This window comes from Lissotriton vulgaris, chromosome 5 (genome assembly GCF_964263255.1).
Source record: "Lissotriton vulgaris chromosome 5, aLisVul1.2, whole genome shotgun sequence".
In the NCBI taxonomy this organism is placed as follows: Eukaryota; Metazoa; Chordata; class Amphibia; order Caudata; family Salamandridae; genus Lissotriton; species Lissotriton vulgaris.
Window position 1 is genome coordinate 101,987,212 of NC_141693.1, and position 27,265 is coordinate 102,014,476.

A 27,265-nucleotide genomic window follows, 5' to 3' on the forward strand; every position below is an offset into this window, starting at 1 on the left:
AGCTAAACCACTCATCCAGTTAACGACACAGGAGGCAGCGACTTCGACTGTCCTTCCTTGGACTCAGGAACATACACAAGCCTTTGAGGAACTAAAGAAAGCATTATGTCAAGCACCAGTTTTAGCGACACCATGTTACAGCAAACCGTTTACACTTTTTGTTACAGAACGTGATGGTACAGCATTGTCTGTCCTCACTCAAGATCAAGCAGGTTCACATAAGCCTTGCGCTTATTTTTCAAGTACATTGGATTCAGTAGCCCAGGCACTCCCTGCGTGCTTAAAGTCAGTAGCAGCAACAGCATTAGCAATCAGACAGAGCGATTCAATTGTTTTAGGACATCAGTTAACAGTACAAGTTCCACACTCTGTAGAGGTTCTGTTGAACAGAACCCAGACTCAACACTTGACTATAGCACGACTGACAGGTTATGAATTGACGCTATTCCAGCCACACATAGAAATCAGACGCTGCAGCATTCTGAACCCCGCAACACTGTTACCTACAATTACGACAGATCCAGCCCCGCATGATTGTATAGAAATCATTAATGCAGTAACAAAGCCCCGACGAGACTTAACAGATGTTCCACTGACAAATCCAGACCTGACACTTTATGTGGATGGTTCATGTATGCGAACAAGTACAGGAGAATTAGTGGCCGCATATGCAGTGACCACTGAAACCGAAGTAAAAGAAACACATCGTATTGACACACTGTCCGCTCAAGCGGCAGAGCTTATTGCTCTGACCCGAGCCTGTATTCTAGCCAAGAACAGAAATGTTAATATATATACTGATTCCCGTTATGCGTTCGGAGTTGTACACGACTTCGGAATGTTATGGCAAGAACGAGGCTTTTTGACCTCTCATGGTGCCAAGATCCAACACGGTCCCCTCATTCAAGCACTGTTAGAAGCAATACATCTGCCTTCAGGCATATCCGTCATGAAGTGTAAAGCACATACTAAAGTTACAGATTCTGTTTCCCAGGGTAACGACCTGGCAGACCAGACAGCAAAACATACAGCACTGACTCACACTCAGACAACGGATGTGACAAAGACAATAGGACCGACAAATTGTATGACAGTCAGGGATCCCACACTAGATGTAATCGATATTCAGGCACATGCTACCCCAGATGAAATAAAGAAATGGACTGAACTAGGAGGGATCCAGACAGATCAAGGTTGGATGACGAAGGGAAAATCTACATGGTTTCTCCCTGATTCTATGGTTCAAGTCATGATCAATACAGCACATAGTCCAGCACACCTAGGAGAAAAAGCGATGTTAGACAGTTTACAAAATCTTTGGAGCAATAAACACTTACGAGCAGCAGCAAAACAGAAAGTGCGTACTTGCATGATCTGTTGTCAGTTCAATCCAGGTAAAAGCGTCCCTGTAGAGCAAGGTGGATTTCATCTTCCCGATCACCCTTTTGAAGTCCTCCAGATGGATTATATCCAGATGGACCGTTGTCGAGGATTTAAATATGTCCTCGTAATTGTTTGTGCACTTTCCCGTTGGACCGAAGCATATCCAGTCCCAGACTATACTGCCCCGACCACTGCCAAGCAGCTGGTTCGAGAATTCTTCCCACGGTACGGCTTGCCTCGTGTCGTGTACTCAGATAACGGTCAGCCATTCTCATCCGAATTAATGAAGCAGGTTTCCTTATTGCTAGGATACCAGTGGAAATTCCATTGTGTCCGACATCCCGAAGCCGCAGGCCTTGTAGAAAGGCATAATCAGACACTAAAGACACGCCTTGCTAAAATATGTCAAGAGAAAGGGGTCGACTGGATAGTCGCCCTGCCAGTGGCACTGTTCTATATGAGGATGGTTGCCCACTCGAGATCAGGACTATCCCCGTACGAAGTGGTCTTTGGTAGACCACCGAATATGTGGGGGACGCCCATTCCTAAGAAAATTACTGATGTCGATTGTAATATGTTGACAGATTACCTTGCCTCCTTGATGTCTGCACTCCAATCATGTCGTTCACAGGTTGCCGCAGCCTTTCCCGACAACACTGATGTAAAGCCACACGATGTCCGTCCTGGTGATACTGTTTTAATCCGGAACTTCGACAGGAAAAGTCCGCTGGAGCCCCGCTGGAAGGAGCCAAAGACCGTCCTTCTTACAACGAGGACCGCAGTAAAACTGGAAGGCAGAAAGGGGTGGGTCCACACGAGCCATATTAAGAAATATAACGAACTGAAACCAGATCCAGGCTCGTCCACCCCCACCAAAGACTGTATCAAGACTAGAGACTTTAAAGTTTCCGAACGAGAGAAAACTCCCCAAGAAGAGTATAAACTCAAGCTTCGATCTAGCAAGTCAGACAGTTTAATTGTTTAAGTCCTCCCCTAGGTGAATCGGTTAAATAGTTTCTGACATGTATCCCCTAGATCGAGATAGAGAGAGAGAGAGACAACTCAAGAAACGTACATATTGCAAATCATTGCGTAGTCACTGTATAGTGACATTATTAATCATGTTTTTTCTAAGTCTTCTAATTATTGTTGCAAGCATACTTCTCCCTATCTATTACCCTATTTTCAAGCGTGAACAATCTGCTTACAATGTATCTGCTGAACATTCTTTTAGCGAGTTACCTCCACATGAACTTTCTTACAGACTTGCGCTGCGCAACAACACATTCATTAGTATGCTACATCATTCCCATCAGACTAATAATGCTACAAACTGCTGGATATGTGGCCGACTCCCTCCCTACCAGAATTACAAGGGAGCTCTGCCCCTCTTTCCGTACCCGTTCACTCACAATGGCTCCTGTGGTGCATGGTTTAAAATAATTAATTCCTTAGATCCTGATATTGCTGTTTTCGATGGGGGCTGGGTTTGGGGAAACTTGAACTTGGTCCTGCTCGACGTCTGTTCCCCTGATAAGGAGGGACTCCCCACTAGAATAGGAACTGATCTAGAAAATGAAGTATATGGATTAGGTAATTACACAATTAACCTTATGATTCTTACTGTTGAATCTGAAGCTGCACCAGTTCTGCCCGCTATGTCAGTATTACCAGTCACTGGTGAATTATGTGTCAGTAAGAAAGGTTCAGTACACTTAGGTCATAGTAAATGTACTACTGTGGTCGAATTCAGGGATCATGGTAAATCGTCCTTTAAAGCTACCAGTCATTCCTATTTTGTTTGTGGTCATACCGCATACATACGTTTACCTCCAGATTGGGATGGTACCTGTTACATTGCATTCCTTCTGCCACCTGTTTTTCTAGCTCCTCCTGATTATCACAGAAATACAAACCTAGTGAAGAATAGACTCAGAAGAGATATCTCACTTGTCGACTACACTGAAACGGCATGGGAGCAATACACAGATTTTAATAAAGGATTCTTTTTCTTTTTAGGCCCTGTCCAAAATAGTAAATTAATACGCAGATTAACTAGAACACTTGAAGCAGTAGTGAATGAAACTGCCTCCGCCCTAGGTAACTTAACCGAAGAGCAGTCCGCCATGCGGGTTGTTGTTCTTCAGAATCGTCTTGTTATTGACGTCATCTTGGCAGATAGAGGTGGAGCCTGTAAGGTCATCGGGTCAAGTTGCTGTGTTTTCATTCCACAAAACGCCCCATCTGTATATCAAGCTATTACACGTCTCCATAAAATTGCAAATCAGATACATCAGAATCCAGGCACCTGGACTTGGTCCGGTTGGTTCTGGACAACGTTACCCGCTTGGGGATGGAAGATCCTATCCTTCCTAGGCATTGGCCTAGTCCTAGTATTCAGTTGCTGCCTGTGCTTACAGTGTGGGCCAGCGATTTGTGGACTGTGTGCCACATCTTGTATTGAACATTCCAGTTTCCTCTCAAAACGTGAGAGGAAGAAAGAAGAGCAAATGATGTTACAAGAACAAACTGATCGATTCATGAGGATCGATATATCATGAAGGGTCCGTAGGGAACAAGGAGGGAATGAGGAAATATAAATTATTGGTCAAGTTGTGTTCCCTAGCGAGTACCCCACCGTCTCCATGTACCAGCTTAAAATGCATGTAACTTCCCTCCTGTCTCAGCTATGAAGACGCAAACACATTTGCGTCCAACGTTAACATGTCCTCTTTCAGATCCACCCTGGATGGAGTGAATAGTCCGTTCCTAAGTATGCTATGCCAACGTCTTTTTGTAGTGTACTTTACACGTTTCTCCAGCTCTGGCAAAGTAGGCCCTGAATTTCTGCCATCGAGCCTTTTTTCTGGCTTCTGACTCTGAAAGCCTCAGCCCAGGCAGCCTCTGTACCCGTGAACTCTGACTTACTCCCAGCGCGGTCCCCGCGCTCAGCTCAGCCTGCTGCCTGCCAAGACTGACTACAACCTTCGAATTATCTGTTCCGCTCCTCGAAAATACATTCCTGCCTACTGGTTCCAGTAAACATCCCCCTCAGCTGCAGAGCAAAGGGCCGACCTGTCTCCGTGCAAGTAATTCATAGCCTCTGTTACCATGCTCCCATGAAAGGCCCATGCCCCCACGTTTCTCATGCAGACACTTAGGCGCTTATACACGCATTCATAGTCAGTATAGAATAGCTTCTGCCCCAGAGACCTTTCCCGTCCAGATAATATGGTTCCCAAACATCAGATATCAGATATGATAGAAGTACGAGTTGATCTGACATGCCAGACTTCTGTCTCTTTCCGTCAGTGTAAATGTCAAGTCCCCTGCACCCTCCAGTTTCCGTGTCAATCACACGTCATGCAGCTGCGCGCGCATCCAAGCTTCCGATTTCTGCTGACATTGCAACATTTCTGTTTGGTGCCACCCCTTTGTGACACCTACCTGTGACGTTTCTAGCACACACCTCTAGTTCACGCCTAGTTTACGCCCTCTGATTACGTACTAGTAACACGTGGATGCTGTTATCTTGTCTTCTCTCAGCTGTTACGCCTACTGCATTGCTTTCTATGATGTAAATTAAGTATATAAGCTATGTACTGTTAATAAAATGTAGCGCGCTCTCTATCCCTTCTTCCACCCCTGTTTATTTTATTTTATTTATTTAAATTCTTCTAGAGCGCAGGAATCAATCCCGTAAGGGTATCTCCGCGCTGTGCCAGCAGTAGGAAACTCAGTCGGTGAATAAGGAACATTAATTAGATGGACTGAAATGCCTCTTGATAAAGGATAGTTTTTAGTATTTTCCTAAAGGATAGGTGATTAGTAGTTGTTCTGGCTTCGAGGGGCAGTCTGTTCCATAGGGCAGGTCCGACTGAGGAGAAGGCCCGGTCTCCTTGTCTGGACTTCTTTGTGGACGGGGGTTTTAGCAAGGCTTGACTGCTTGAACGAAGGGACCTACTGGGCTGATATGGCACCAAGGATTGAGACAGGTATTTAGGACCTGTGCCATAGATGCATCTATGGACCGTGCAGCAGATCTTAAAATCGACGCGCTGTCTTATTGGGAGCCAGTGCAGCTCCCTGAGCAGGGGTTTGGAGGGGGTCCTAGCTGGTGCCCCCATAACCAGTCTTGCTGCCGTGTTCTGGACCACCTGCAAACGACCTACTGCGTCAGCATTTGCTAACGTCAGCAGGCCGTTGCAGTAGTCCAGACGACTGGTCACTAATGCCTGCACAAGTGTCTTCCTGTAAGAAGCAGGAAGATACGGAAAGACACGTCTAAGCAGGCCAATAGTGTGGAAGCATAATCCTGCGATGTAATTGGTATGCTCCTTCAAGGTCAGCTTTTGGTCCAGTTTTACCCCAAGATTCTTCACATGATGTTTAGATGACGGTACTGGGCCAAGATCTATTGGCCACCAGTCAGGGGACCAAAGAATGCTTGCTTTGCCAAAAAGCATGACCTCAGTTTTTGTGACATTACATTGGAGGCAGTTCTTCGCCATCCAATGTGACACCGCCCTCATACCCTCAGCAAAGTTCTCTTTGACTTTAGAGTCAAGGGAGCTGAAAGGGTAGAGGAGCTGGGTGTCATCAGCATAGGAGATCGGCGTGAACCCATACTTCCGCACAATCTCAGCAAGGGGGGCCACATATACATTAAACAATGTAGGGCTAAGACAGGAGCCTTGTGGCACCCCCTTCGTGAGCCCCCTGGAGATGGAACGGAAGGGGCCCAGGCTGACAGATTGTGATCTCCCGGAAAGGAAACTCTCCAACCATGATAGTACTAGGCCTCCGATTCCTACTCCTTGCAACCGGCCGAGAAGGATGTTATGATCCACGGTATCGAAGGCTGCAGACAGGTCCAACAGCACTAGAATCATGGAGCCTCCTTTATCCTGTGACATTTTGATCTGATCCGTCACAGAAAGAAGGGCTGATTCAGTGCTGTGGTTGGGCCTGAACCCAGATTGTGATTGGTCCAGGCCCCCTGTCGCCTCGATGAAATCGGAAAGGATGGTATTTACGTGCTTCTCAGCCAGTTTGCTAATGTAAGGGAGGAGAGAAATCGGGCGGAGGTTGGAGAGTTCAGACCAGGGCAAGGTGGAATTTTTGCGTATAGGGTTCACTACCGCTTTCTTCCAGGCTGATGGGAGCATACCCTCAGCGTATGAAAGATTAAGCAGTTTCTGGATGGAGGGTCCTACTATGTCGATTAGCGGGGAGAAGAATTTAGCAGGTAGCAGGTCATTAGGGGAACCAGTCTTTATTTGATTAATCAGTAAGGTCAGATCCTCAGCAGTTATTCCTGGAATAGCCTGGAGAGTTCTTTCAGAGGTCAACCTAGAGGATATTTCAGGAGCTTCATTTCCCTGAGAGTCTGAGACAGCGGTGATTTTTTTATATATCCCTTCTATTTTGTCTTCAAAATATTGGGATATATCGTCACACAAAGCCTGAGTAAAGGTGTTAGGGCTCTCGCATACCTCAGGGTTAGTAAAGGTCTGAACAATTTTAAAGAGTTCTCTTGTTGAGAACCCTGTGGTGGGAAGAACATGATATCCAGGTCTTGGCCATTCCTTTTTAAGGAATAAAACCCCTAAGAACTCTAACACCACGGACTCTGTTTCTTTCTTTCCGATTTGAGTTATTATTGATTAAGTACTTACCTGCATAGAAATTAAGACGGTAAATTATATATTTACGTCACTCCAAGCCCTCAGAAGCCTCAGGGAAACGCTAGATCCCGTCCAGGAAAGGGGCAGGATGGTCTGGAATTCCTTCAATTTGTTCTTCAAGGAAAGCCTCAACTTCTCTTTTTCTCCTGCCCATGCTTCCAGGGTTACCTAATGGCACTGATGAGAAAGTATTATCCCCGTAAGATTGCAGAGAAAGTGGAATTTATCTGGATGAAAGATGAGCTATGAAAAAACAAATACTCTGAGTTCCTAAGCATATCCCAGACCAGGTGCATACTGTGGACGAAACCACACTAGTCTCCAGACCAGTGAAAGATATGACTGCTTCCCTCCGATTAACTTTTGGAAAGCATCAAGAGTATTTGTTTTTTTGATCTCATGGCTTCTCCGAACCATACCACGATGCTGGGAATACCCAGGCTGGTCAGATAAAACCCTTATATCAACTGGGAAACAAGAACTCTAACTTTTTCCTCTCATTTTTCTCATTTTTTGTCAGCAATTTTCTGTGACTGAAGAATATTGTTTAGCTAAGGACATGCCCAAAGCCAAGGAAAATGTTGCAGCTCCATTAATGTCATACAAGGGGTTACCAGATCATTACCAAATGTATGCAGACGTGTTTCTGGCCCAAAACGATTGACCTTACCTCCTCACAGAAGATTTGATTGTGTAATTCCCTCAAACCTAGAGCTGTAGTTCCATTTGGCAGAGTGTATTCACTTACAGAACCAGAAAAAGAAACACTAAGTCAATATACTGAAGAAAACATTCAGAGTGATTTAATTACATGGTCGCGATCGCCTGCTGGGTTACCGAAAAAGACTAAGGATTAACTAAGGATTAACGGCCATGTAAATACTTTAGAGGGTTGAATAAAGTAACCATAATAGATAGTTAACCTCTACCTCTCATCAAGGACATACTAAAATCAGGGGGGCACAAATGTTTACCAAACTTGACCTTCAGGGAGATTACCATCTCCTTCGTATCAAAGAAGGAGAGGAGTGGAAGACCGCATTCAGAACACCCATGGGTCACATAAAGTATTGGGTTATGCCCATTGGATTAAGTGATGTTTTTTAGTTTTCAAAAATTCATGGACAATGTGTGCGCAAACCACTTAAACCAGACCGTGTTAATATATTTGGATGACATTCTTGTTTATTCTCAGGACCTCAACCTACATCATACAAGTTACTAAAGTTCTTGAAAGACTATGCCAAAAAAGTCTGGTTTGTAAACGTGAAAAATGCAAAATTTGAGCAGCCCGAGTCAGAATTCTTGGGTTATCGCATAAACAAGACGGGAATCGCAATGGACCCACAGAAAATAACAGCTATATTGGATTTGCCATCGCCTTCATCTATTAAAGAAACCAAATGTTTTTGGGAGTTGGCGAACTTATATCACTAGTTCATTGACAATTTTGCCAGCCAGACAACGTTTATCTCTCAAACACTAAAGAAATAAAATCTTCAACAAGGATTCAAGTGGACTGAAGCTGCCGAAAAGGCTTTACAGGCCTTAAAACAGCTGTAACTCATGCTCCCATTCTGTGACACCTCGAAATACCAACACATTTATAGTTGAAACTGACGCTTCAGATAGGGAAGTGAGAGCTGTTCTACTTCAACAATAAGACGACGATGGGCATGAACACCCTGTTTTTTTTGTCACATATCTTGTCTGATTCCAAAAGGAACTACTCCGTTCTTGAGCATGAACTGTTAGCTATGAAATTAGCTTACAGTGAATGGACACAGTTCCTAATGGATATTAGAGAACCGTTTGAAATCTGGACTGATCATAGGAATTAACAATGCCTTTGCAACCTTAAATGCCGACATAGCCGGCAAGCTAGACTTTTTCAGTCAATATGACTTGACCATGACCTATATACCAGGCTCTCATTACAAGCTAACAGATGCTCTGTTGCGATGATGTCCTGAAGGCCCTGGTTTTCCTAAAAAAAAAAACATAGATCCAGAACGTATAACTGGAAGAAACCAATAGTTTCTAGATAGGATACAGTCAGTCTATGAGTCTTTAACCAATGAAGATTGGAACAGAGTGAACTATCAACTCTACAAACTAAACAAATTTTCTACAACGGAAAGGAAGTGTTTCTTCCAACTGAGAGAGTGCAAGTGGAGGCCCTACAAATGTGTCATGATTTTCCCATCGCCTGTCATCGTGGCTTTAAGACCACCCGTGAATTAGTCCTCTGTTCCTTTTGGTGGACGTCAGTATGAGAAGGCATAGAAGTAGGTTTCCTCCTGTCCGATCTGTGCACAATCCAAAACTTCTCACATCAGGCCTGGGGGACTGCTTCAATCCATATATGTTTCTCCATCACCATGGTATACAGTGTCCACTGATTTTATTTCTTCTTTGCCCCTGTTGGCAGGAAACCACGTCATTATGGTGACAGTAGACTCATTTTCCAAAATGGGGCATTTTACCGCCTTGAAACGAACCTGACAGTCACTCACAGTGACCCTTGCACACCCATAACACTCCATAAATGCGTGTGCTTATTATTTCAACTACAGAATGCCCATTACATACACAATGAAAGAACCGCCATAAGTGACTGCTATGATTCGCACAACTGACTTCTCTGCATTTCATTTCAGTTACTGGGACATGGACTGAATAGAAAGATAAAGCTATCAAAGCTGTCCACCCTACTGATCATGCCACTTCCATCTGTACACTAAGAACAACAGGCAAGAGTGATGGTGTTGGGCGCCTAATCAGCAGATTTCTTGCTTACTCATCACCCCAACTCCCTGACAAGAGCCACCCACAATCATACACACAGGCATCACAGTAAAATACCAAGGTCTGGAATACTAATTAAGCACCACAGATAAATCCTCCGAAGATTTTGTATTGCTTCTCAATTCAAGCACACCTTCTTTGCCCTATAAATCTTCCTAACGATTTTGACATAAATATAAAAAAACACTGAAGAGTGTTGTATCAGCTTCTACCGAGTCAATCTTACATGTCTTACACATTTGCTCTCCGCTATCTGCTCACTGCCCTAAAACGCACTAACGTTTTGCATTCAAAAACAAATTAAAATTTACAAAGGTCGTCCATGCATTAAGCAAGGTTTTAACTTGTCCAAAGCTATACAACATATTCAGCTCAATCCATGCTCTTTACCGCACCTCCACAATATTGTCCAATCTCACAGTCAATGACTTTGTGTCCTATTTCTTGTCCAAATTCTCCAACACAAAACATAGTCAACACTCTCTCACTCTTACACCCCAATATCCCTCACCACTTACTTTACCCTTTTTCCCTTATTTAATTGAAGGCACTGATCTCTATACTCCAATCATGCAACCCTTCTTATACCACACTGGGTTTCCACACAATCTAAGGGCTTGATTTAGATCTTGGCAGACGGGTCGCTCTATCACAACACTGACAGATATCCTGTCAGCCGACATATAAATCTGATGGGATATAATGAGATTTATATTTCGGTGGACGGGATGTCCGTCACCGTTGTGATGAAGTAACCTGTCCGCCAACATCTAAGTCAGGCCCCAAGTCATAAAAAGATTAGCCATGTTGTCGAGTGTTACCTGATTTTCCTCTCTCTGGAACAAGTCCAATCACTCTGGTTCCTACATTGAGTGCTTCAAATCAGCAGCTCTCACGTCATATCAAAAAGATAAAAAATAACAATAACAATGGTCCTCCCCATCTAAACACAGACCAGCACCTAATAGTCTCTTATTCTGAAAAACCCTATTGTGTCTCACCATCATCAGACTAGGGCCAGGCAGGTCTTTTATTCCACTGGGCAGTGGGATGAAGCCTCTGGAGGCCAGTTTTGAAAGCCCTGAGCCAACACTTGTTGCCTTTGATACATTCCCCTGAATTAACTGCAGAGGGCATGGGGAGGAAGGGGGGAGAGGTGGTAGGGAGAAAGCAATCAAGAGGAAGAAGAGCTCATGGTACCTATCCAGAAGCAAGTGACTATCACACAGCAGGTGCCATAGGAGCAGTCACAATAGAACACACAGCCCAGTTAAAGAACCATCATGATCCAGGAGCCAGGGGGATCTCTCACTCAAGAACCAAAGCCAGGAGATATCGATCAAAGAGCAATACCAAGTCTGATCTAGGTTCACGCTCCCGAAGCCCATCAAAACCAAAGTTTGAGTGTTCTCGCAGCCGGTCCAGACCTCTCAGTTCCAAGAGAATGGAAGAGAGGGAAAGAATTGTAGTCCAGGTTTTGAAGCAAGTCTCGTTCCAAGTATTATTCCAGAATTCAAGGAAAAGGATCGCACCAAATCTGCAACCCCCAAGCTGCATCTAGGTCACAGTCTTGCATCAAACCACAGTCAAAGTCCAGCCTGTGCTCCTGATCAAGGTCCATGTCCAGAGAATAGGCAGGCCGCAAAAACTCTATGTGCCCACTCGATTCAACAAGTCAGTTTTTATTAATGCGAGCTATATTTTGGGCTTACTGGTCCATTCTGGTGAGAGAGCTCAAGAAAGCAAAGACAGGTGTTTGGTTCATTCAGAAAGTGAGTGGGTGAGCATTCATTAAAACTTACTTTTCTTATATAGTCGCATTTGCTGTGCTTTTCAAGACGGACATCAAATGTCAGCGTATGTCTTCTTACAAATTGCTGCTTATTTCATCCTGGAGATTGATGTTTACTTTTCTTTCTTTGATTGTAGAGTTAAGGGATTTTGTGAAGTGAGTGTCTGACAATTGTGAAACGAAAAGCAGCAGGATGTCAGTTTTTTCCTAACATACAACATTCCAATAACTTTTAATTGACCAGTACAAATATTTCTAAATATATCAGCAATTAGGAAAGCAATTTTTGTTACTATTCGGGAGTGTGATAGATACAAGGATTTTAACATGATCAAAATAACTGAACACTCAACTTGGTAATGTGCAAATTATAAATAGTAGCAGGAGCCCGATTTTCAAGTATTATCGTTTGTATGCTATGTAGCTTTATCAGTAAAACTGCTTGTCAGTGGGACATGTGTGGCCATTTTCATGGGGAAAGTGCAGACTGTAAATTACAATGCACTACCACATCATGCTTTAGTAACATATTTATTCAAAAGTGACAATTTATAAACATCAACTAGGAAACATGCCTACCCCCGGCAGTGCTGTTAGTGAACTAAGAGGAAAGTCAGGGGTCATGTGAACCCTATATGTGGACTAAATTCAGATTATACATGGAGCAAATGTTTAGTATATCAAATTTAAAAAAAAGAGTCTTTTGTACAGCAGACATGCTGAACTCACATATTTGAAAGTGCTCTCAAAAGTGATAATGAAGAAAAAGGTGGCAAAGTGAAATAAAATATTTGCCCACGATAACACAAATTGAGACCAATTTAGTAGCCTACAGCATTACAGTTAGGTTGACTAAATTGGTCAAGTCACTAGAACTGAAGGTCTGGTTTCATTTTTTACAATTTTTGAGGCATGATAGGATTTATATTGATTTTCAGTAACGCTGCACACACTATTATTGGAACACTTCACATTATTTGCTAAGTCGCTCTTCTGAGTTCCGTAAAGTCATTGTTCCATCTGCAACTCGAACTAGCTTGGAATACATTTAATACGTTCTCAGTTTTAAATGATCTTTTAAGGCAGAAACTTTTTCTTTAGTAGATGAAGCTTTTTAAATCAAGATTAAACAATCTCATTTGGACAAATTTCAAAGTTTAGATTTGATGGCTTGATTCTTTTATGGTTCATATTGAAATATTATGTTATCCTAAACGTGGACCTATCAGCCCTCACCTGAGCTTATGATGAATTCCTAACCCTTAGGGTTGCTTGTACTGTAAGTGAAGATGTACCTGCTCCAGTATGAAGGTGAAAACTTTAACCTTGAAGATATGTATCAAACTAATCTTAATCCTATGATAGTTTTCAGTGGTGAAGTGCATTTGTCAACTGTAAATATGCTCAGTATTTAAGAGCACACCTCAGTCCAGCAATATTACACAGCAGCATTATTTTATCCATTTCAAGCAAATCTGTGACTATTTACCTTGTCACATACCTATTTGTGATGTGTAAGAAATTAAAGCTGGTAAAGGTACACATGTTTTTGTTACTTTGCATGAGATCATATTCCTTGGCACTGTGGTAGGGGAGTTTTATTGATTTAGTTTAACCGCTCATACTGTTTCAACTGCGTTTTAGAACTCATTTGTCGTTTCACATTCATATGGAGTTACGCAAGTTGTCTAACTCTGTGTTGGTCTTCTCTCAAATTGTAGTTCTGACTAAATGAACGTAATCTCATATTTGCCGGGTCTTCTCTACCTCTTATAACCTGGCCTCTTTTCCATTCTAAATGCCATTTGTGCTTCTAAAGTAACAGATATAAAATCTTGCCCAGTAGTCTTGTCTAAATGCTAATATTTGGTAAAGACAGTAGTGAGTTAAGATCCCTTGTAATTCTACAACTTTTAATATGAGTTGACATTGAACCAATGAATAGTAAATCAAAAACAAGGGAGAAGATAGACAGTGACTAGAGAGATTGGATTGAATGGTAAGAGAGAGGAAGTGTAAGGAGACAAAGGGTTGGTTTGAGCATTTTTGCCAAGCTGCTTTGGGGTTTCCCAGTCCGGCCCTGCGTCCGGCCCTGCATCAGACACTGAAGGACTGTCTGTCCGATCCTTAATGTTCAACTCATCTAAAGACTGAAATTATCTACATCACTGCCTTATCAGCCAAAATGACCCTCTCGTCACCTATCACATTCCCTTGGAACTCAAACCTCTCCACCAGTAACCTGCTAAATCCATCAAGTAACTTGAATCTTTCATAACCTCCACCAGTGGCAAGATTACCCAGCTACTCAATATATTAAAAATGTCTGCACCATCTGCTCCTGACAGCTAACCCCTCATGTATCCACTGATTAGATCTCAGAACCAATTGTGCCAGCTAACAGCCCAAATGGGCCAGCAAGGAGGGCCAGCAGCCCATAGAACACGTCCAACAGGGCCGTAATATATGCCGAATTGGGAGAGGGCATAAATCCATAATAAAACCAGAATCTTTCATTCAAAGTGGCAAGAAACTGTGTGAGGGATTACCCAGGATCTTTCTTCAAAGTTATGAGAGATTCCACCTCTTACGCTAGACACATTCCTAATGGGAATGAATACCATTTTGAGGTTTCTCTGCACTATACAGAAAAGATAAAGAAGCTACTGAATTAGATAAGCAAGGTCAATATAAAAAAGAAACTTATTTATATATGTGAGACAAATTCCTGCCAAGCAATATGTTTTTGCTAAAGAACAAGAAAACGTTCACACCTTTAAGTTTTTATGTGATAATGGAGTAACTGGTAACCGCATTAATCTGTTAGTAAAAGGAGGTCTTTGTCAATCAGTATTCCCTGGTTCTCTACTTAATTAGTGCATTAGTCTTTTCACATTTCTTTCCAAAAGATTAAATGCAGATAGATGTCAATTCAGAGTGGCAATTAAGGCTGGAGTATTTTTGAATGACCGAAGACATGCAGCTCAAACATCAATATGCGATCAGCCAAGAGGCAAACAAGATGAGTGAACAATAGCAGACAGAGAGAAAGCAAGTAGGACCCATCAATTCGATGGAAGGATTTCAAAAGCAAGTAGGACCCATCAATTCGATGGAAGGATTTCAGAGAAGGAAGGAGGTAAGTTCATGACTTGTCAGAAAAACCAAAAAAACAATATTAATTTTCATTAGAAGAGAAAAATTAACAAACATTGGCAAAGCCAATAGAGAACAATTGGCTTAGGCAATGTGTTTAGGGCAAGTACACCAGTTTGGCTGCTGTTCAGCATGGCTAAACTTTGGTGGGGTAGAGTGGAGTTTGGGTTGATTGGGGTAGATTGGAGTGGGGTGGAGTGGGGTTGGATAGATTGAAGTGGAGTCGAGATTGGAGTGGAATCAGATAGATTGGGGAAGAGAAGAGTGCAGCGGGGTAGATTAGGGTGGATCAGAGTAGGGCAGCCTGGAATGTATTGGAGTAGATTGAAGATGGATAATTGGAGTGGGATGGTGTAGTGTGGTGTGGGGTAATGTGGAGTGGGGTTGATTCTAGTGGTAGAGTGGGATGGGGTAGTTTGGGGTATTGTGTAGTGGAATAGATGGGTTAAACTGGAGTGGGGTAGAATGGATAAGGGTTGGGTAGGCTGGAGTTACGTAATGTAGCTTTGAGTGGGGTAGATTGCAGGGGGATAGTTTACAAACCACAAAGCCAATGGTAAGCAATGGGCAGGATGCATTCCTAGGTCACCTTTCTGAATGTCCTCAAGATGCCTTTAGCACAACAGACCCTGAGCTGCCTGGTAGGCTTCGACCTAAAATGAAGTTATGTTATGTGAATTTGTAGAGCGCAGGCTGTTCACATGTGAATGTATCCAGGCACTTAGTAGGGCAGTTCTGAGGGAGAAGGTGGAGATCATGCCTGTTTATCTGGAAACGTCATGTCTTGAGGTTTCTTCTGAAGTCCATGTATGAGGGAGAGGTTATGAGGTATATTAGGAGGTTGTTCCAGGTCTTGCCTGCGAGGTATGAGAAGAAGCGTTCTCCGCTTCTGGTCTTCTTGATGCGAGGGAGGTGTGCTCTTGCCTGGGATGCAGGTCCAAGGTGTCTGGTGGGTTGGTAGAAGTTGAGGCAAGGGTTCAGGTAAGCTGGACCGGTGTTGTGGAGATCTTTCCAGCAAGACTGGAAGGCGACAGTGGTTATGCAGGTCTTGACGATAAAAGTGAGGGAAGGAGAGAGGATAGTTGTTCCAAGGTTGTGTATGAAATAGTAGTATGGGTCTGAGGGGGATCCTGAGTTTCTCGGTATTCATCAGGGCAGTGGTGCCTTCGTTCCAGAGGGGATTCCAGTTTCTTAGCTGCTGTTTGGCAATGAGGGAGGTGTCTAGCTGGTTGTGGAAGTTAGAATGGGTATGCTGTGGTTGAATGTATTGTAGATCTTGGCAATATTCTGTTCGAAGAAGTTTGTGGGTTGGGTCCTGGTGTAATATTTTGTAGGAGAGAGGGTTGGCTGCAGCAATGTCCATGTTGGAAGCTGGGTTGAGCCATGTCTCAGGCAATAAAAGAAGGTTGGGCGTGTTGCTGTTGAGGACGTCCTAGATTTCAGCTGAGTTTATCAAGAGCTATCAGATGTTGAAGAGCATGGCAATTAGTTGCTGTGGCGTGGTGGTGGTTGTATGCATCGATTGTTTGGAAGTGGTGGTGTCAGCGTCTGAGGTGACAGAGGTGAAATTGCAATGGGTGCAGGAGAAAGGTTTTACAATGGTGCTGGGGGTAACCTGCAGGAGAGTGTTTGCTGGTGTGTGTTGTTGAGGTCCAGCAGGAGTAGCGGCGGCATTCGTTGGCAGCTCTGGTTGTGGTGTTGCGTTGGATGGTGAGGCCAGGGCTCCTGGCCCTGGGTGCAGACGGGTTTGCCTTTGGGGTGCCAGCAGCGTGGCCTGCATTAGGTAGGTCCTGGGGTGGGAGGGGCTTCTGTTGGCGGAGAGAACGGTGAGCAGGAAAAACCCAGATGGGAAGCAGCTGGATCAGGCTAGAACAAGCAGGACTGGAGCCTACTGGCACGTGGCAAGCTACTTGCCCAGGTGCCTACTGATGCGTATGTGCTGTAGTCTGCATTAAATAGGTCCTGGGATGGGCAGGGCTTCTGTTGGCTGGAAGAATGGCGAGCAGGAAAAACCTGTGCAGGAAAACCCAGGCAGTGGCAGTGTCACTTGGTCCAAAGGCGGTAACTGCATCAGGCAGGCACAAGCAGGACTGGAGGCCACTGGCACGTTGGGTGCCAAGGTGCTATCCTATTATGCCTAGCAGACAAGTCATGTCCTATATCGATCTTGCTTAAATGACTACCATCTGAACTACAATCCGCCTTTGAATAGAACTTGTCAGCCCAACAAATCAATTCACTTGGGACACCTTACCTACTAAGCAAATAGGACTGCTGTCTCAGACACTTTTAAAATTAATAAAACCCTGTTTTTAGAGACTCGTTAGATTTAAGAAGAAATTAAACACCAACAGTTATTTTCTGGCGATGCAGACCAAACACATCATTAATTTTTGCAATATGCTAAAACAAAAGCTATTTTTTCAACATCTAACAAATGAACATTTGCATGCCTTGATACTAACTACTCAGCAATGTATGTACTTCTGCAGCTCCTCACTGAAGCATTCTGGTCAACTAAAGGCCATCCTCAAGCCTCATCATATATTTAACAAGCAGTCAGTGTCTCGTATTTCAGATTTTCCTAAATTAATGCACAGTGCAACGGTCCGGTTTGCATAATTATACAACTTCAATAAATACATTAAGTACACAAATACAGTTATCAATTAATTGGCTTGAGCACTGCGAGACAGCACTTTCAGAGAGTTACATTATCTAAAATGAACAGGGACATTTTCTTAAACTTACGTGGGCTTGCCAAAAGAGGAAGTAATGTTGCAAAAAGTGTCGGAGCGTGTGTTTTTCTTCTTTAAATGTAGATCAGATTTTACAAGAATGGCTACTTCCTGAGGAAGCAATCTTGTGAAACTACACCATGGTTAAAATTGACACACTGCAACTGTAGCGGAAGCAGTGGCAACAATATCTTCTAACAATTGTTAGCATAACTTTAACAAAGCGTGACAGTTCTGTTATGATAATGGCCTCCAAATCTCCTTCTTAGGGATAAGAGAAACGAGCAACGAAACCCAGCCTGTCTGCATGGCAGAATAACTGCAGAAAATTACTGTTAAGAGACGTATTCACTTCCCAAGGTTACCCCCCAAAATGCAGTACTATTAACACCACGCATGCAGCCAAATCCCAGAAAATGATATATTACATGTCTACTAATAAAGAAGTGAAAGCGGAACAATGGGTTGGGAAATAAACTTAATTACATAGCATTTATATTCCATATAATAATGTTGGCCTGTTTTCGCTATTAGGAGGAAAAACCTAATCGATTAATAGGTCTCAAAAGAGGGCAGAGCCAAAAATATGAATGGGAGGATCTAATACTGCGCATCCAAAAGAAAGATCAGGAGGAAGAAACGCTGATGGGATAATTCAGAGAGGGTGCTTAGGGAGTTGCTTCTATTGACATGGTAGGTGGGTCCATATGGGCAGGCAGTAGCACAAGTAGCACAACTGGAGGTAACATGATATTAGAATGAAACAGTATTACTAATACATTCAAAAATAGTAATACTGACATTGGTGAGATAGCCACTTTTGCCTCAGCCTTTAACCATTAAACACAGTATACATGTCTTGACTTTTTTAACCTAACGTACTCTTTAAAGCCCACTGTCGAACCAACATATACCATAAGAGAATGGCTATGTACAATGCTCAATTTAACACGGCAATCTTGAGTTCCATTGGCTGCAGGCGCAGGCTGTTGCTTTCTTATTACCATCAGGTGAGCGGGGAAATATGGAACCACCTTTCAATAAGCACTTGCAGCTTGACGCCGACAGAAACTTGCCAATTTTTTCTACTAGAATATTCACTACGCTGCATATATGTACCTGCTCTACAAGCACTTCGTGTCAGAATGTTAGTATTAGCATATTCTCGTGTACTTGCTGTTGATGTCTGTTCCTTCTTGACACTTTTGACACAGTACAAGCAAGAAAAAATGTAAAACTTTTGAGCAGCTTGAACTTGAATACTAGGATCTCAGATCACCTTGTCTTATTAGTACAAAAAAAATCTTAGATCAGTTTTTGAGCTAGGCTGATTTTTCCGGCACGCCAAATAGGTGCTCAGGAGGTCAGGAGAAATGGTCCTGTTTTTTTTCCAACTACGAATGTAAACAATTATACTACCATCCATATGACCAGAATTTGGACAAATGTAGCTCATATTCGATGAATAATTTACCATATTAGACTTGCATACAAAACCTGATACGTTTAAAATAAGTGTCGAAAATGCACAGCTGTTAAAACACATTAAAAAGAATATATATATATATATATATATATATATATTGCTGTGAATAAGAAAAAACTATCTGCCCAAGCCTGTGTCAAAATGGGCAATTGCAAACGGTAAACGTCCAGTTTTTTAAAAATGTACAAGTCTATTTTTAAAACATACTAGTTATGAAAAAGAACAGATTAACGATATTTTTAAATTTGGGAGACTATCTGTAGTACAGATGACGTAGCTCAGTAATCCTTGACACTAGCTTGGACATCTGCAATTTAGAAGATTAAACTGCGTCTCGGCAGACTCCTTCTGAGGATGATACCACTCAATCTGGCAACATAAATCCTAAATATTCAAGCGATTGAGGAAATTAATTTGCATCGTACAGTATATAGTCAGATTCTTTTTTAGTGAATACTTATTTAATGCATTCCTTTAAACACTTGCCAGTATGTTTTGATTATTGAGATATTTTTCAAACAGTTTATAAAACAGCATAATTAGTTTTGCGAATGCTCGAATGCTCAAAAATTGGTTGTAAACTTTCTTAAATACATCTTTTAAAACGTGTAACAGTGAAGCGTAATTAAAAAGAAAGGGTAACTTGAAACAGCCGTGACCCGTTGTCACTCGGGAGCAGCGAGAACACACAGTTCCTTCCATTTGACAGCTAAGTTCACTGAGAAGAGCAGAAGTGCTACGCAGCAAGTACGGTGGCCCAAACAGGACAGTCTGCTTCTCCGCAATATACTCACGGTTCGGTTGCTCTCTTTTGGTGAGGCTTGGACCTTGGCGTCACCGGATCCCAATAACGAGCGCCCCTTCGCCACCGGGCCTCAGTTTTCCCCAGCCCCACAACAGTCTGGGCGCCACGGGCGGCATCGTTTCTCCAGGTTGCTATGACAACACCCCATCGGGCTTCCGGCAGCTGTTTGGGAATGTTGTCGGTGTGTGTGTCGAAATGAGGGAAAAGATGAACAGACTACTCGATTCGTGACTGCGTGGCCAATCACATTGTGAGTAGAAGAAAGACTACCCGCGAAGGCTCCCGCTTTCGACTCAACTGAGCATGAATGAAAAGACAAGCAGGGTTCCAACTGCCAAAAGAAACAGAAGAAGGACACATAATAAGGACAAGGCATCGTCCACGAAACTAGACCGCCATCTTTAAACAGTATGAGAGTTATATATGACTAAGAGCTACTCGGAAATGGAAATTCTATGGCAGGACGGAGGCTCCGATTATGCTTTCTCAATTTCTTTACTGAAAAACACAGCAGCCAATCAGCACGCAGTAAAGAAATAACAAACTACATTACCCATAAACCCTGGGTAAGCATAGAGTATGTGAGAGTATATAAAGGGTCATAGAGGTGAACACTTCCTCTTTCTTTGCTGCTTCGCAGCCAGTTAAGTGCCTTTATCTTATTACATTACTGCTTATGCACTGTGCTATTTGATATTTGCAACGCTTACTTGTCTTTGACTTGTGCTTTGTTTTTCACGCTGTGTGCGCTTTTCTCTCGCCGCTCGGCGTGTTGGTTCGAGGTCGCTGACCTCGTCTGCTATTTGCGCCGCTTACTGGAGCGTTGGTCACCTCCTGTGTTTATTTCAACACGTATTCCGCGTTGTTTTTTGTGCTGGTGTGGAGCGGGAGTTGGAGCTGGCTGAGACGCGCTTCCTCGCGCGTCTCTCCCTATTCCGCAGCGGCTTTTGCGCATGCGCGAAAGCTTTGTTTACACACCCGACGAGAGCGTGTATTTCTCCTCAGCCGTCAGCTTTGCCTCAGACGGTGGGAATATCTGGTGCTCTTATCGACACCTGCCCTGTTGGTGCTGCCGCTTGAGCTCCCTGACGCCCTCTTTCAAATTTAACTTGAGGGGTGTATAATTATAGCATAGGCTCTGCCTAGAGTGGCTGAATCTTGCTGGTGTTCAGTGCGAGTCATCCCTCCACTATCTATATTGACTTTTGTTGGTCAGGTTTTTTCCTGAGTTTTGACTTGCACTAGGGGTACCACTCCCCCAATTGGGCTTTGCCTTGTATAAGTTCTAAACTTATCTTTTTCCTTCCTGTGGGCATTATTTGGTGGTCTCTGTCTCCATGGCGAATTATTATGATGAGGAAGGTGAGGATTATTATGAGGAGGATGAGCCTTCTGTGTCCCTTGATGATTATATGGGCCAGGCATTGTTTCAGGCGATTGCGCCACTGAAAAGACATCTCTCTGATTATGCAGCCCAGCAGGGTTGGGTGCCTCCTACCTCTGGTCGTAGCAAAAAATCGCCAAAGAACCCTCACAAATCCAAATTTGCTAAATTGGCCAAGACCCTCTCTGCTCCTTCATCGAGGAAACATTCTGCGCCTGCCCGTTCGGACCTACCGTCCGATTCAGATGATGGGTCTTCTTCTTCAACCACGTCCTCTGAGCCTACTAAGCCTCCCCCATCCAAGAAATCTTGGAAGGAGCACTATGTAGATGCGCCATCTTCTCCTAGGGTATTGACATTTAATCCTGCAGACATAATTCTCCCAATTCCTCTGCTTGGTTGCCATCCCCCGAGGTGGCAGATTATGTCCAGTCCCACATCCGTACCCCTTTTGAAAAGGATGTGCGAGCTCGTTTACGCTCGGAATGCCCTCGCCCTGACCTTTCAGACAAGCTAGCTTCCACGCCTGATGTAGACCCTACCATGGTCACATACATGCGTAAGTATTCTAAGGACCATACTAAGGGTTTAGATAGGTCATGGCGTTCGTGCCAGGGCAAACTTCTTGATTTGTTGGGCCCACTCGCGAAGGTGCTGGACTTGGGTTACAGGGCAAAGGAGTCTGGCACTCTGATTGACCCAGATGAGTTAATTGGTTGGTCCCAGCGGGCAATTTGTTTTCTGGGTAATACTAACTGTGCCTTGTCGGCGGAGCGACGTCGCTCCATTTTGATGAAGCTCGATCCACGCCTCACTGATTTAGCAACTTCGGAATCTGGCCCCCAGGCTCAAGGTTTGCTCTTTGGAGCTCCTTTTCTCAAAGAACTTACTAAGTTTGTTTCGACCCTCAGTGGGCTAGATAAAGCTCAAGCGAACCTGAGACGGGCCTTCCACCCGGTTTTCGGCAGGGCCGGACGGAGGGGACGTTCGTCCGGCCGTGGGTCAGACCAGCCCACTCAACGGGGGAATAAGTCCCACAGAGGAGGACAAGGATCCTCCTCCAACAAATCTTCTTTCTACCCTTCCAGAAAAGGCCGAGGGCAGTATGGCAAAGGCGGTTACAACGGTAACCAAGGAGGACGTCCGGATTCTTCCGCATCAGGTGAGCTTGATTCTCGCTTCCAATGTGATTTTGGGGGGGAGGATTCAGTTTTTTCTGCACAATTGGCGTTTGATCTCAAACGATGCCTGGGTGCTGGAGACGGTGCAAGGGTACAAGATAGAATTTTACTCTCGCCCTCACCAACATCTCCGGCCACGCCCTCTTGTTTTTTCCCGACCAGATCAGGAGGTTATCTCCACAGAAATCTCTTCCCTGTTGGCCAAAGGGGCCATTGTTCCGACGTCTCCTCATCCCCAGGGTTTCGTAAGCAACGTTTTTCTCGTGGAGAAAAAAGGGGGAGGGTCTCGTTTAGTACTCAACTTAAAAGACTTCAACGGTGGTGTGGTCTATCGTCATTTCAAGATGGAGGGTATCCATCTTCTCAGAGATCTTCTTCAGGAGGGCGATTGGATGGTTCGACTGGATCTAAAGGATGCCTATCTCTCAGTTCCAGTTTATGCTCCTCATCATCGCTACCTTCAGTTCCAATGGATGGGCAGTTGGTACGAGTACAAGGTCCTTCCTTTCGGCCTTTCTTCCGCTCCGTGGTGCTTCACGAAGCTCCTTCGTCCAGTGATGGAATCTTTGAGATCACGCGGAGTTCGGTTAATTGTCTACCTAGACGATATTCTCCTCTTGGCTCAGTGTCCTGTTCTTCTTCAATCTCATTTGCAATGGTCCGTGGATCTTTTACAGTCTTTGGGTTTTCTAGTGAATCCCCTAAAGTCAAATTTTTCTCCATCTCAAACTATGGATTTTTTGGGCTTTCAAATAGATTAAATCTCATGTCAGTTACTTCTGCCAGGTCAGAAGATCAGATCCATCAAGAGGGACTTGAGGTTACTTCTCGCTCAAGAGACAGTCTCTTTGCGCTCAGTGGCTCGGATTGTGGGTTTTCTATCATCCTCCATCCAGGCGATTTTTCCAGGTCCATTACATTATCGTGCTCTTCAGCGCCTCAAAATCCGTCATCTCCAGAAGGGTCTTCGGTACTCAGATCACATCCCTCTTTCAGAGGAAGCCCGGACAGAGATGATGTTGTGGCTGGACCACATGGAATCCTGGAACGGCCGTGCGCTCTTCGGGAGGACTCCCGATGTTGTGATAGAGTCAGATGCCAGCCTCTGGGGTTGGGGAGCCCATTGCGGTTCAGTGTCAACAGGGGGTCGTTGGTCTCCGGAGGAATTGTCTCTCCACATCAATTGCCTGGAACTTTAGGCGGGCTCTTTCGCGATTCGATGTCTCTCTCCTCTCCAAACGAATTGTTGCATTCTTCTCAGAATGGACAATGTCTCGGCAGTTCGTTATGTGAACAAACTGGGGGGTACCAGATCCAGACTACTCTCAGAAATTGCGAAGGATTTCTGGCACCTTTGCTTGAACCGCAAGATCACAGTTATTGCCGAATACCTGCCGGGCTCCCGCAATCTAATTGCGGACTGGAACTCTCGCCATCTGCGAGATTTCAGCGATTGGAGGCTTCATCCTCTGGTATTTCGCAGGTTGTCCCAATTTTGGGGGACTTGTCATTTGGACCTTTTTGACTCCCGACTCAACACCCAGGTTCCCCAGTTTTACAGTTGGAGGCCAGAACCGGAGACTCTAGCCACGGATGCATTTCTTCAGGTCTGGCCTCCTCTGCTTTGCTATGCATTTCCGCCGTTCCTCATGATTCCCTGAGTTCTAGCCCGGGCCCGTCTATTCTCTTCGGAGCTCATTCTAATAACCCCTCTTTGGAGGGCTCAAGCGTGGTTTCCAGTTCTTCTGGAGATGAGTTGCTCGACACCGCTCCTCCTTCCACATGTATGGAACCTGTTGCTGGACCCTCTACAGGAACCACTTCCTCTTGTAATGTCGGGCCAGCTCCTGCTAGTAGCGTGGAGCATTTTGGGGAACGCAGGCAAATCCAAGGCTTATTGGGAGACGCTACAAGATTCATCAATGAGGCTTGGGCCCCTAACACACATAAGCGCTATAAATCAAGTTGGAAGCGTTGGTGTGATTGGTGCTCACAGCGGTCGGCGGATCCTGTTTCAGCGGATCTTACTTTGATCATTAACTTTTTGGCTTCTATGGCATCCTCTGGGCTAGCTTACAGAGTGGTTAATAACTTTCGTTCTGCGATTTCTGCAGGTCATATTCCTGTGGATGGTAAACCAGCGGGAGAACATCCCTTAATCTCGAAATTGTTGCGGGAATCAGGATGGTAAAACCTCCTTGCCCCAAGTATGTTGCCCTTTGGGATGTTTCTATTGTTTTGCGTTTTCTGTCTGATTGGCCTTCCAATAATCTCTTATCCCGCAAACAACTCTCAGCTAAGCTGACTATGCTCCTGTTTTTGGTTTCTTGTAAAAGAGTGTCCGATGTGCGGGCTTAGGATGTCGCGGGGCGTACCTTCTCGCACGAAGGTGTCTCTTTTGTCATTTCAAAGCGAACTAAATGTAATACAGCTGCGGTTTCTTATCCTTGCTTTCCTCACAACCCTCAGTTGTGTGTAGTCCAATGCCTAAAGGATTATGAGGTAAGCACTGCACATTTTCGTTCTGATCCACAAGGTCAATTGCTTATCGCTTTACAGAAGCCTTTCAAGCCTGTTTCTCCAGCTACGTTGGCACATTGGTTACGTTGGCTCATGCAGGAAGCGGGCATTGATATCTCCCTCTTTGGGGCCTATTCTGCAAGAGGAGCAATGGCTTCCAAGGCTTTTTCCATGGGTGCTAGTCTTCATGATATCATGAGGGCTGCGGATTGGTCATCTGAGTCTGTTTTCAAAACTTTTTATTTTAAACCAATTGTAGATGTTGCATCTGTTGTGGTGGCTAAGCTTTAAACAAGCATAATCGGAGCCTCCGTCCTGCCATAGAATGAAAAATTTGCTAACATTCGTGCCAAGAATTTTCAATTCTATTAAGGACAGGAGGCGAGGATTATCCCACCCTTTCATTTATTGTATTTATATTATGCTTACTGCATTTATGCTGTACCATACTGTTACTGTTTATGAAATGTTTCCCACCCTGTCCTGAATTCTGTGTTCAACTCTTTTTGGGAACAGTTTTTATGGCTTCTGTTTCACTTCTTCCAGGCTCCGACCTTAAATGAAGTGTGCCGCGACTTTATTCTCCTGGTTGGTCTGTTGCTGTTCCTGTGGCTCTGGGAGGTTCCTTCCCCTCTTCAGCCGGACGCTGACCTCTCTGGGGGACGCCATTGACGGATTGTTTGAGTTTTCCGTTTGATCTTTTACTAACTGACTTTGGACAAAGAAAGAGGAAGTGATCACCTCTATGACCCTTTATATACTCTCACATACTCTATGGTTACCCAGGGTTTATGGGTAATGTAGTTTGTTATTTCTTTACTGCGTGCTGATTGGCTGCTGTGTTTTTCAGTAAAGTAATTGAGAAAGCATAATCCTCGCCTCCTGTTCTTAATAGAATTGAAAATTCTTGGCACGAATGTTAGCAAATTTTTAATTCTATGGCAGGACGGAGGCTCCGATTATGCTTTCTCATTTCTTTACTGCCAAAAAATACAGCAGCCAATCAGAACACAGTAAAGAAAATAAGCACTACATTTCCCATGAATCCCTGGGCAACCATAGAGTATATGTACAAAAGGAACCATAGAGGGCAACATTTCCTCTTTCTTTGCTGCTTCCGCAGCCAGTTAAGTGCCTTTAATCATTCAATTGCTGGTTATTGTTGCTATTTTGTATCTGCTTTGTGGATATTTAGCTTGTTGTGCTTGTGCGCTAAGCGCTGCTGTTCTTACCGCTTTGTGCCTTATTGTGTTCGCACACGCTTCGACTCGCATGCTTTTCATTGCCGGTTTCGTTCTTTCGCCTGTGCAGGGAGCACGTGGTCGCCTCCCCAGTTACCGCCGCTTGTGTTCCGTGCCGTTTTGAATTTGTGGAGCGGGAGTAGGGGGCGAGGGACGAGCGCGTTGCTCGCCCGTTCCTTTTCATTGCTGGCAGGCAGTTACGCGCATGCACGGTTCATTGTTTACATTCTCCGCATTCCAAGCGGAGCGCTTACACGCTTGAGCAGCGTTTCTCTCAGCTCTGCCCACAGCCTGCTGTTTTTCTGCCCCCGCCTACGCCCTTCTAAATTCACTTGGTGGGGCTGTACAATAGCGCATAGGCATTGCCTAGAATGGTTTAAGGCAAGCCCTCCCAACACATTTAAAATTGTTGTTTTGACAGGCTCTTTTGCCTGCTTCTTCCCTGGCTTGCTTTGGGGTTTTTTCCACTCCCCCTGGCTTGGCCTTTCAGGCTGTTAATATTTCGTTTTTTCCTCTCTCCAAGTGGGCATATTTACAACTGTGTTATACAATGGGAGATTATTATGAGGAGGATGCTTAATATTATGAGGAGGAGCCCTCAGGCTCAGTGGAGCATGACTTGCTGGATCAGGCTTTGGTCCAATCAATTGCTTTTTTGAAGCGTCATCTGTCAGATTATGCTGCGCAACAGGGTTGGTTGCCTCAATCTTCAGGACTCGCTAAGAAGTCTCCCAAAAATCCTCACCATTCGGACTTTCGGACTTTGTAAAATTGGCTAAGTCCTTTTCTTCCAAGCAGGCGTCTGCTAGACCTTCTAAGTCAGTGTGCTCGTCTTCTGACTCTCCTGCTGATGGTGGGGATACCACCTCTGATTCCTCTTCCTCTGGTCCAGTGAACCCTCCTCCGTCCAAAAAAGCCCGTAAGGAACATTTTGTGGATGCCCCCCCCCCCAACTGCTTACTTTTGATCCCTCGGACATTGTTCATCCGAATTCTTCCTCTTGGCTTCCCTCTCCGGAGGTGGCTGATTAGGTGCAGACCCACATTCGCCAGCCTTTTGAGAAAGATGTTCGAGCTCGACTGCG

The 27,265-nt window shown here is 44.3% G+C and overlaps 1 protein-coding gene across 1 annotated transcript in view; it reads right to left on the reverse strand.

The window, feature by feature from the left end:
* The window catches only part of CNTRL (centriolin), an 857,679-nt gene extending 837,529 nt beyond the window's left edge, over positions 1–20,150 (reverse strand). The window contains exon 1 of the mRNA XM_086920986.1: positions 19,845–20,150. The gene's annotated coding sequence lies outside the window, so the exon portion shown is untranslated. The remainder of the gene's footprint in view (positions 1–19,844) is intronic.
* Positions 20,151–27,265: the final 7,115 nt, after the last annotated feature.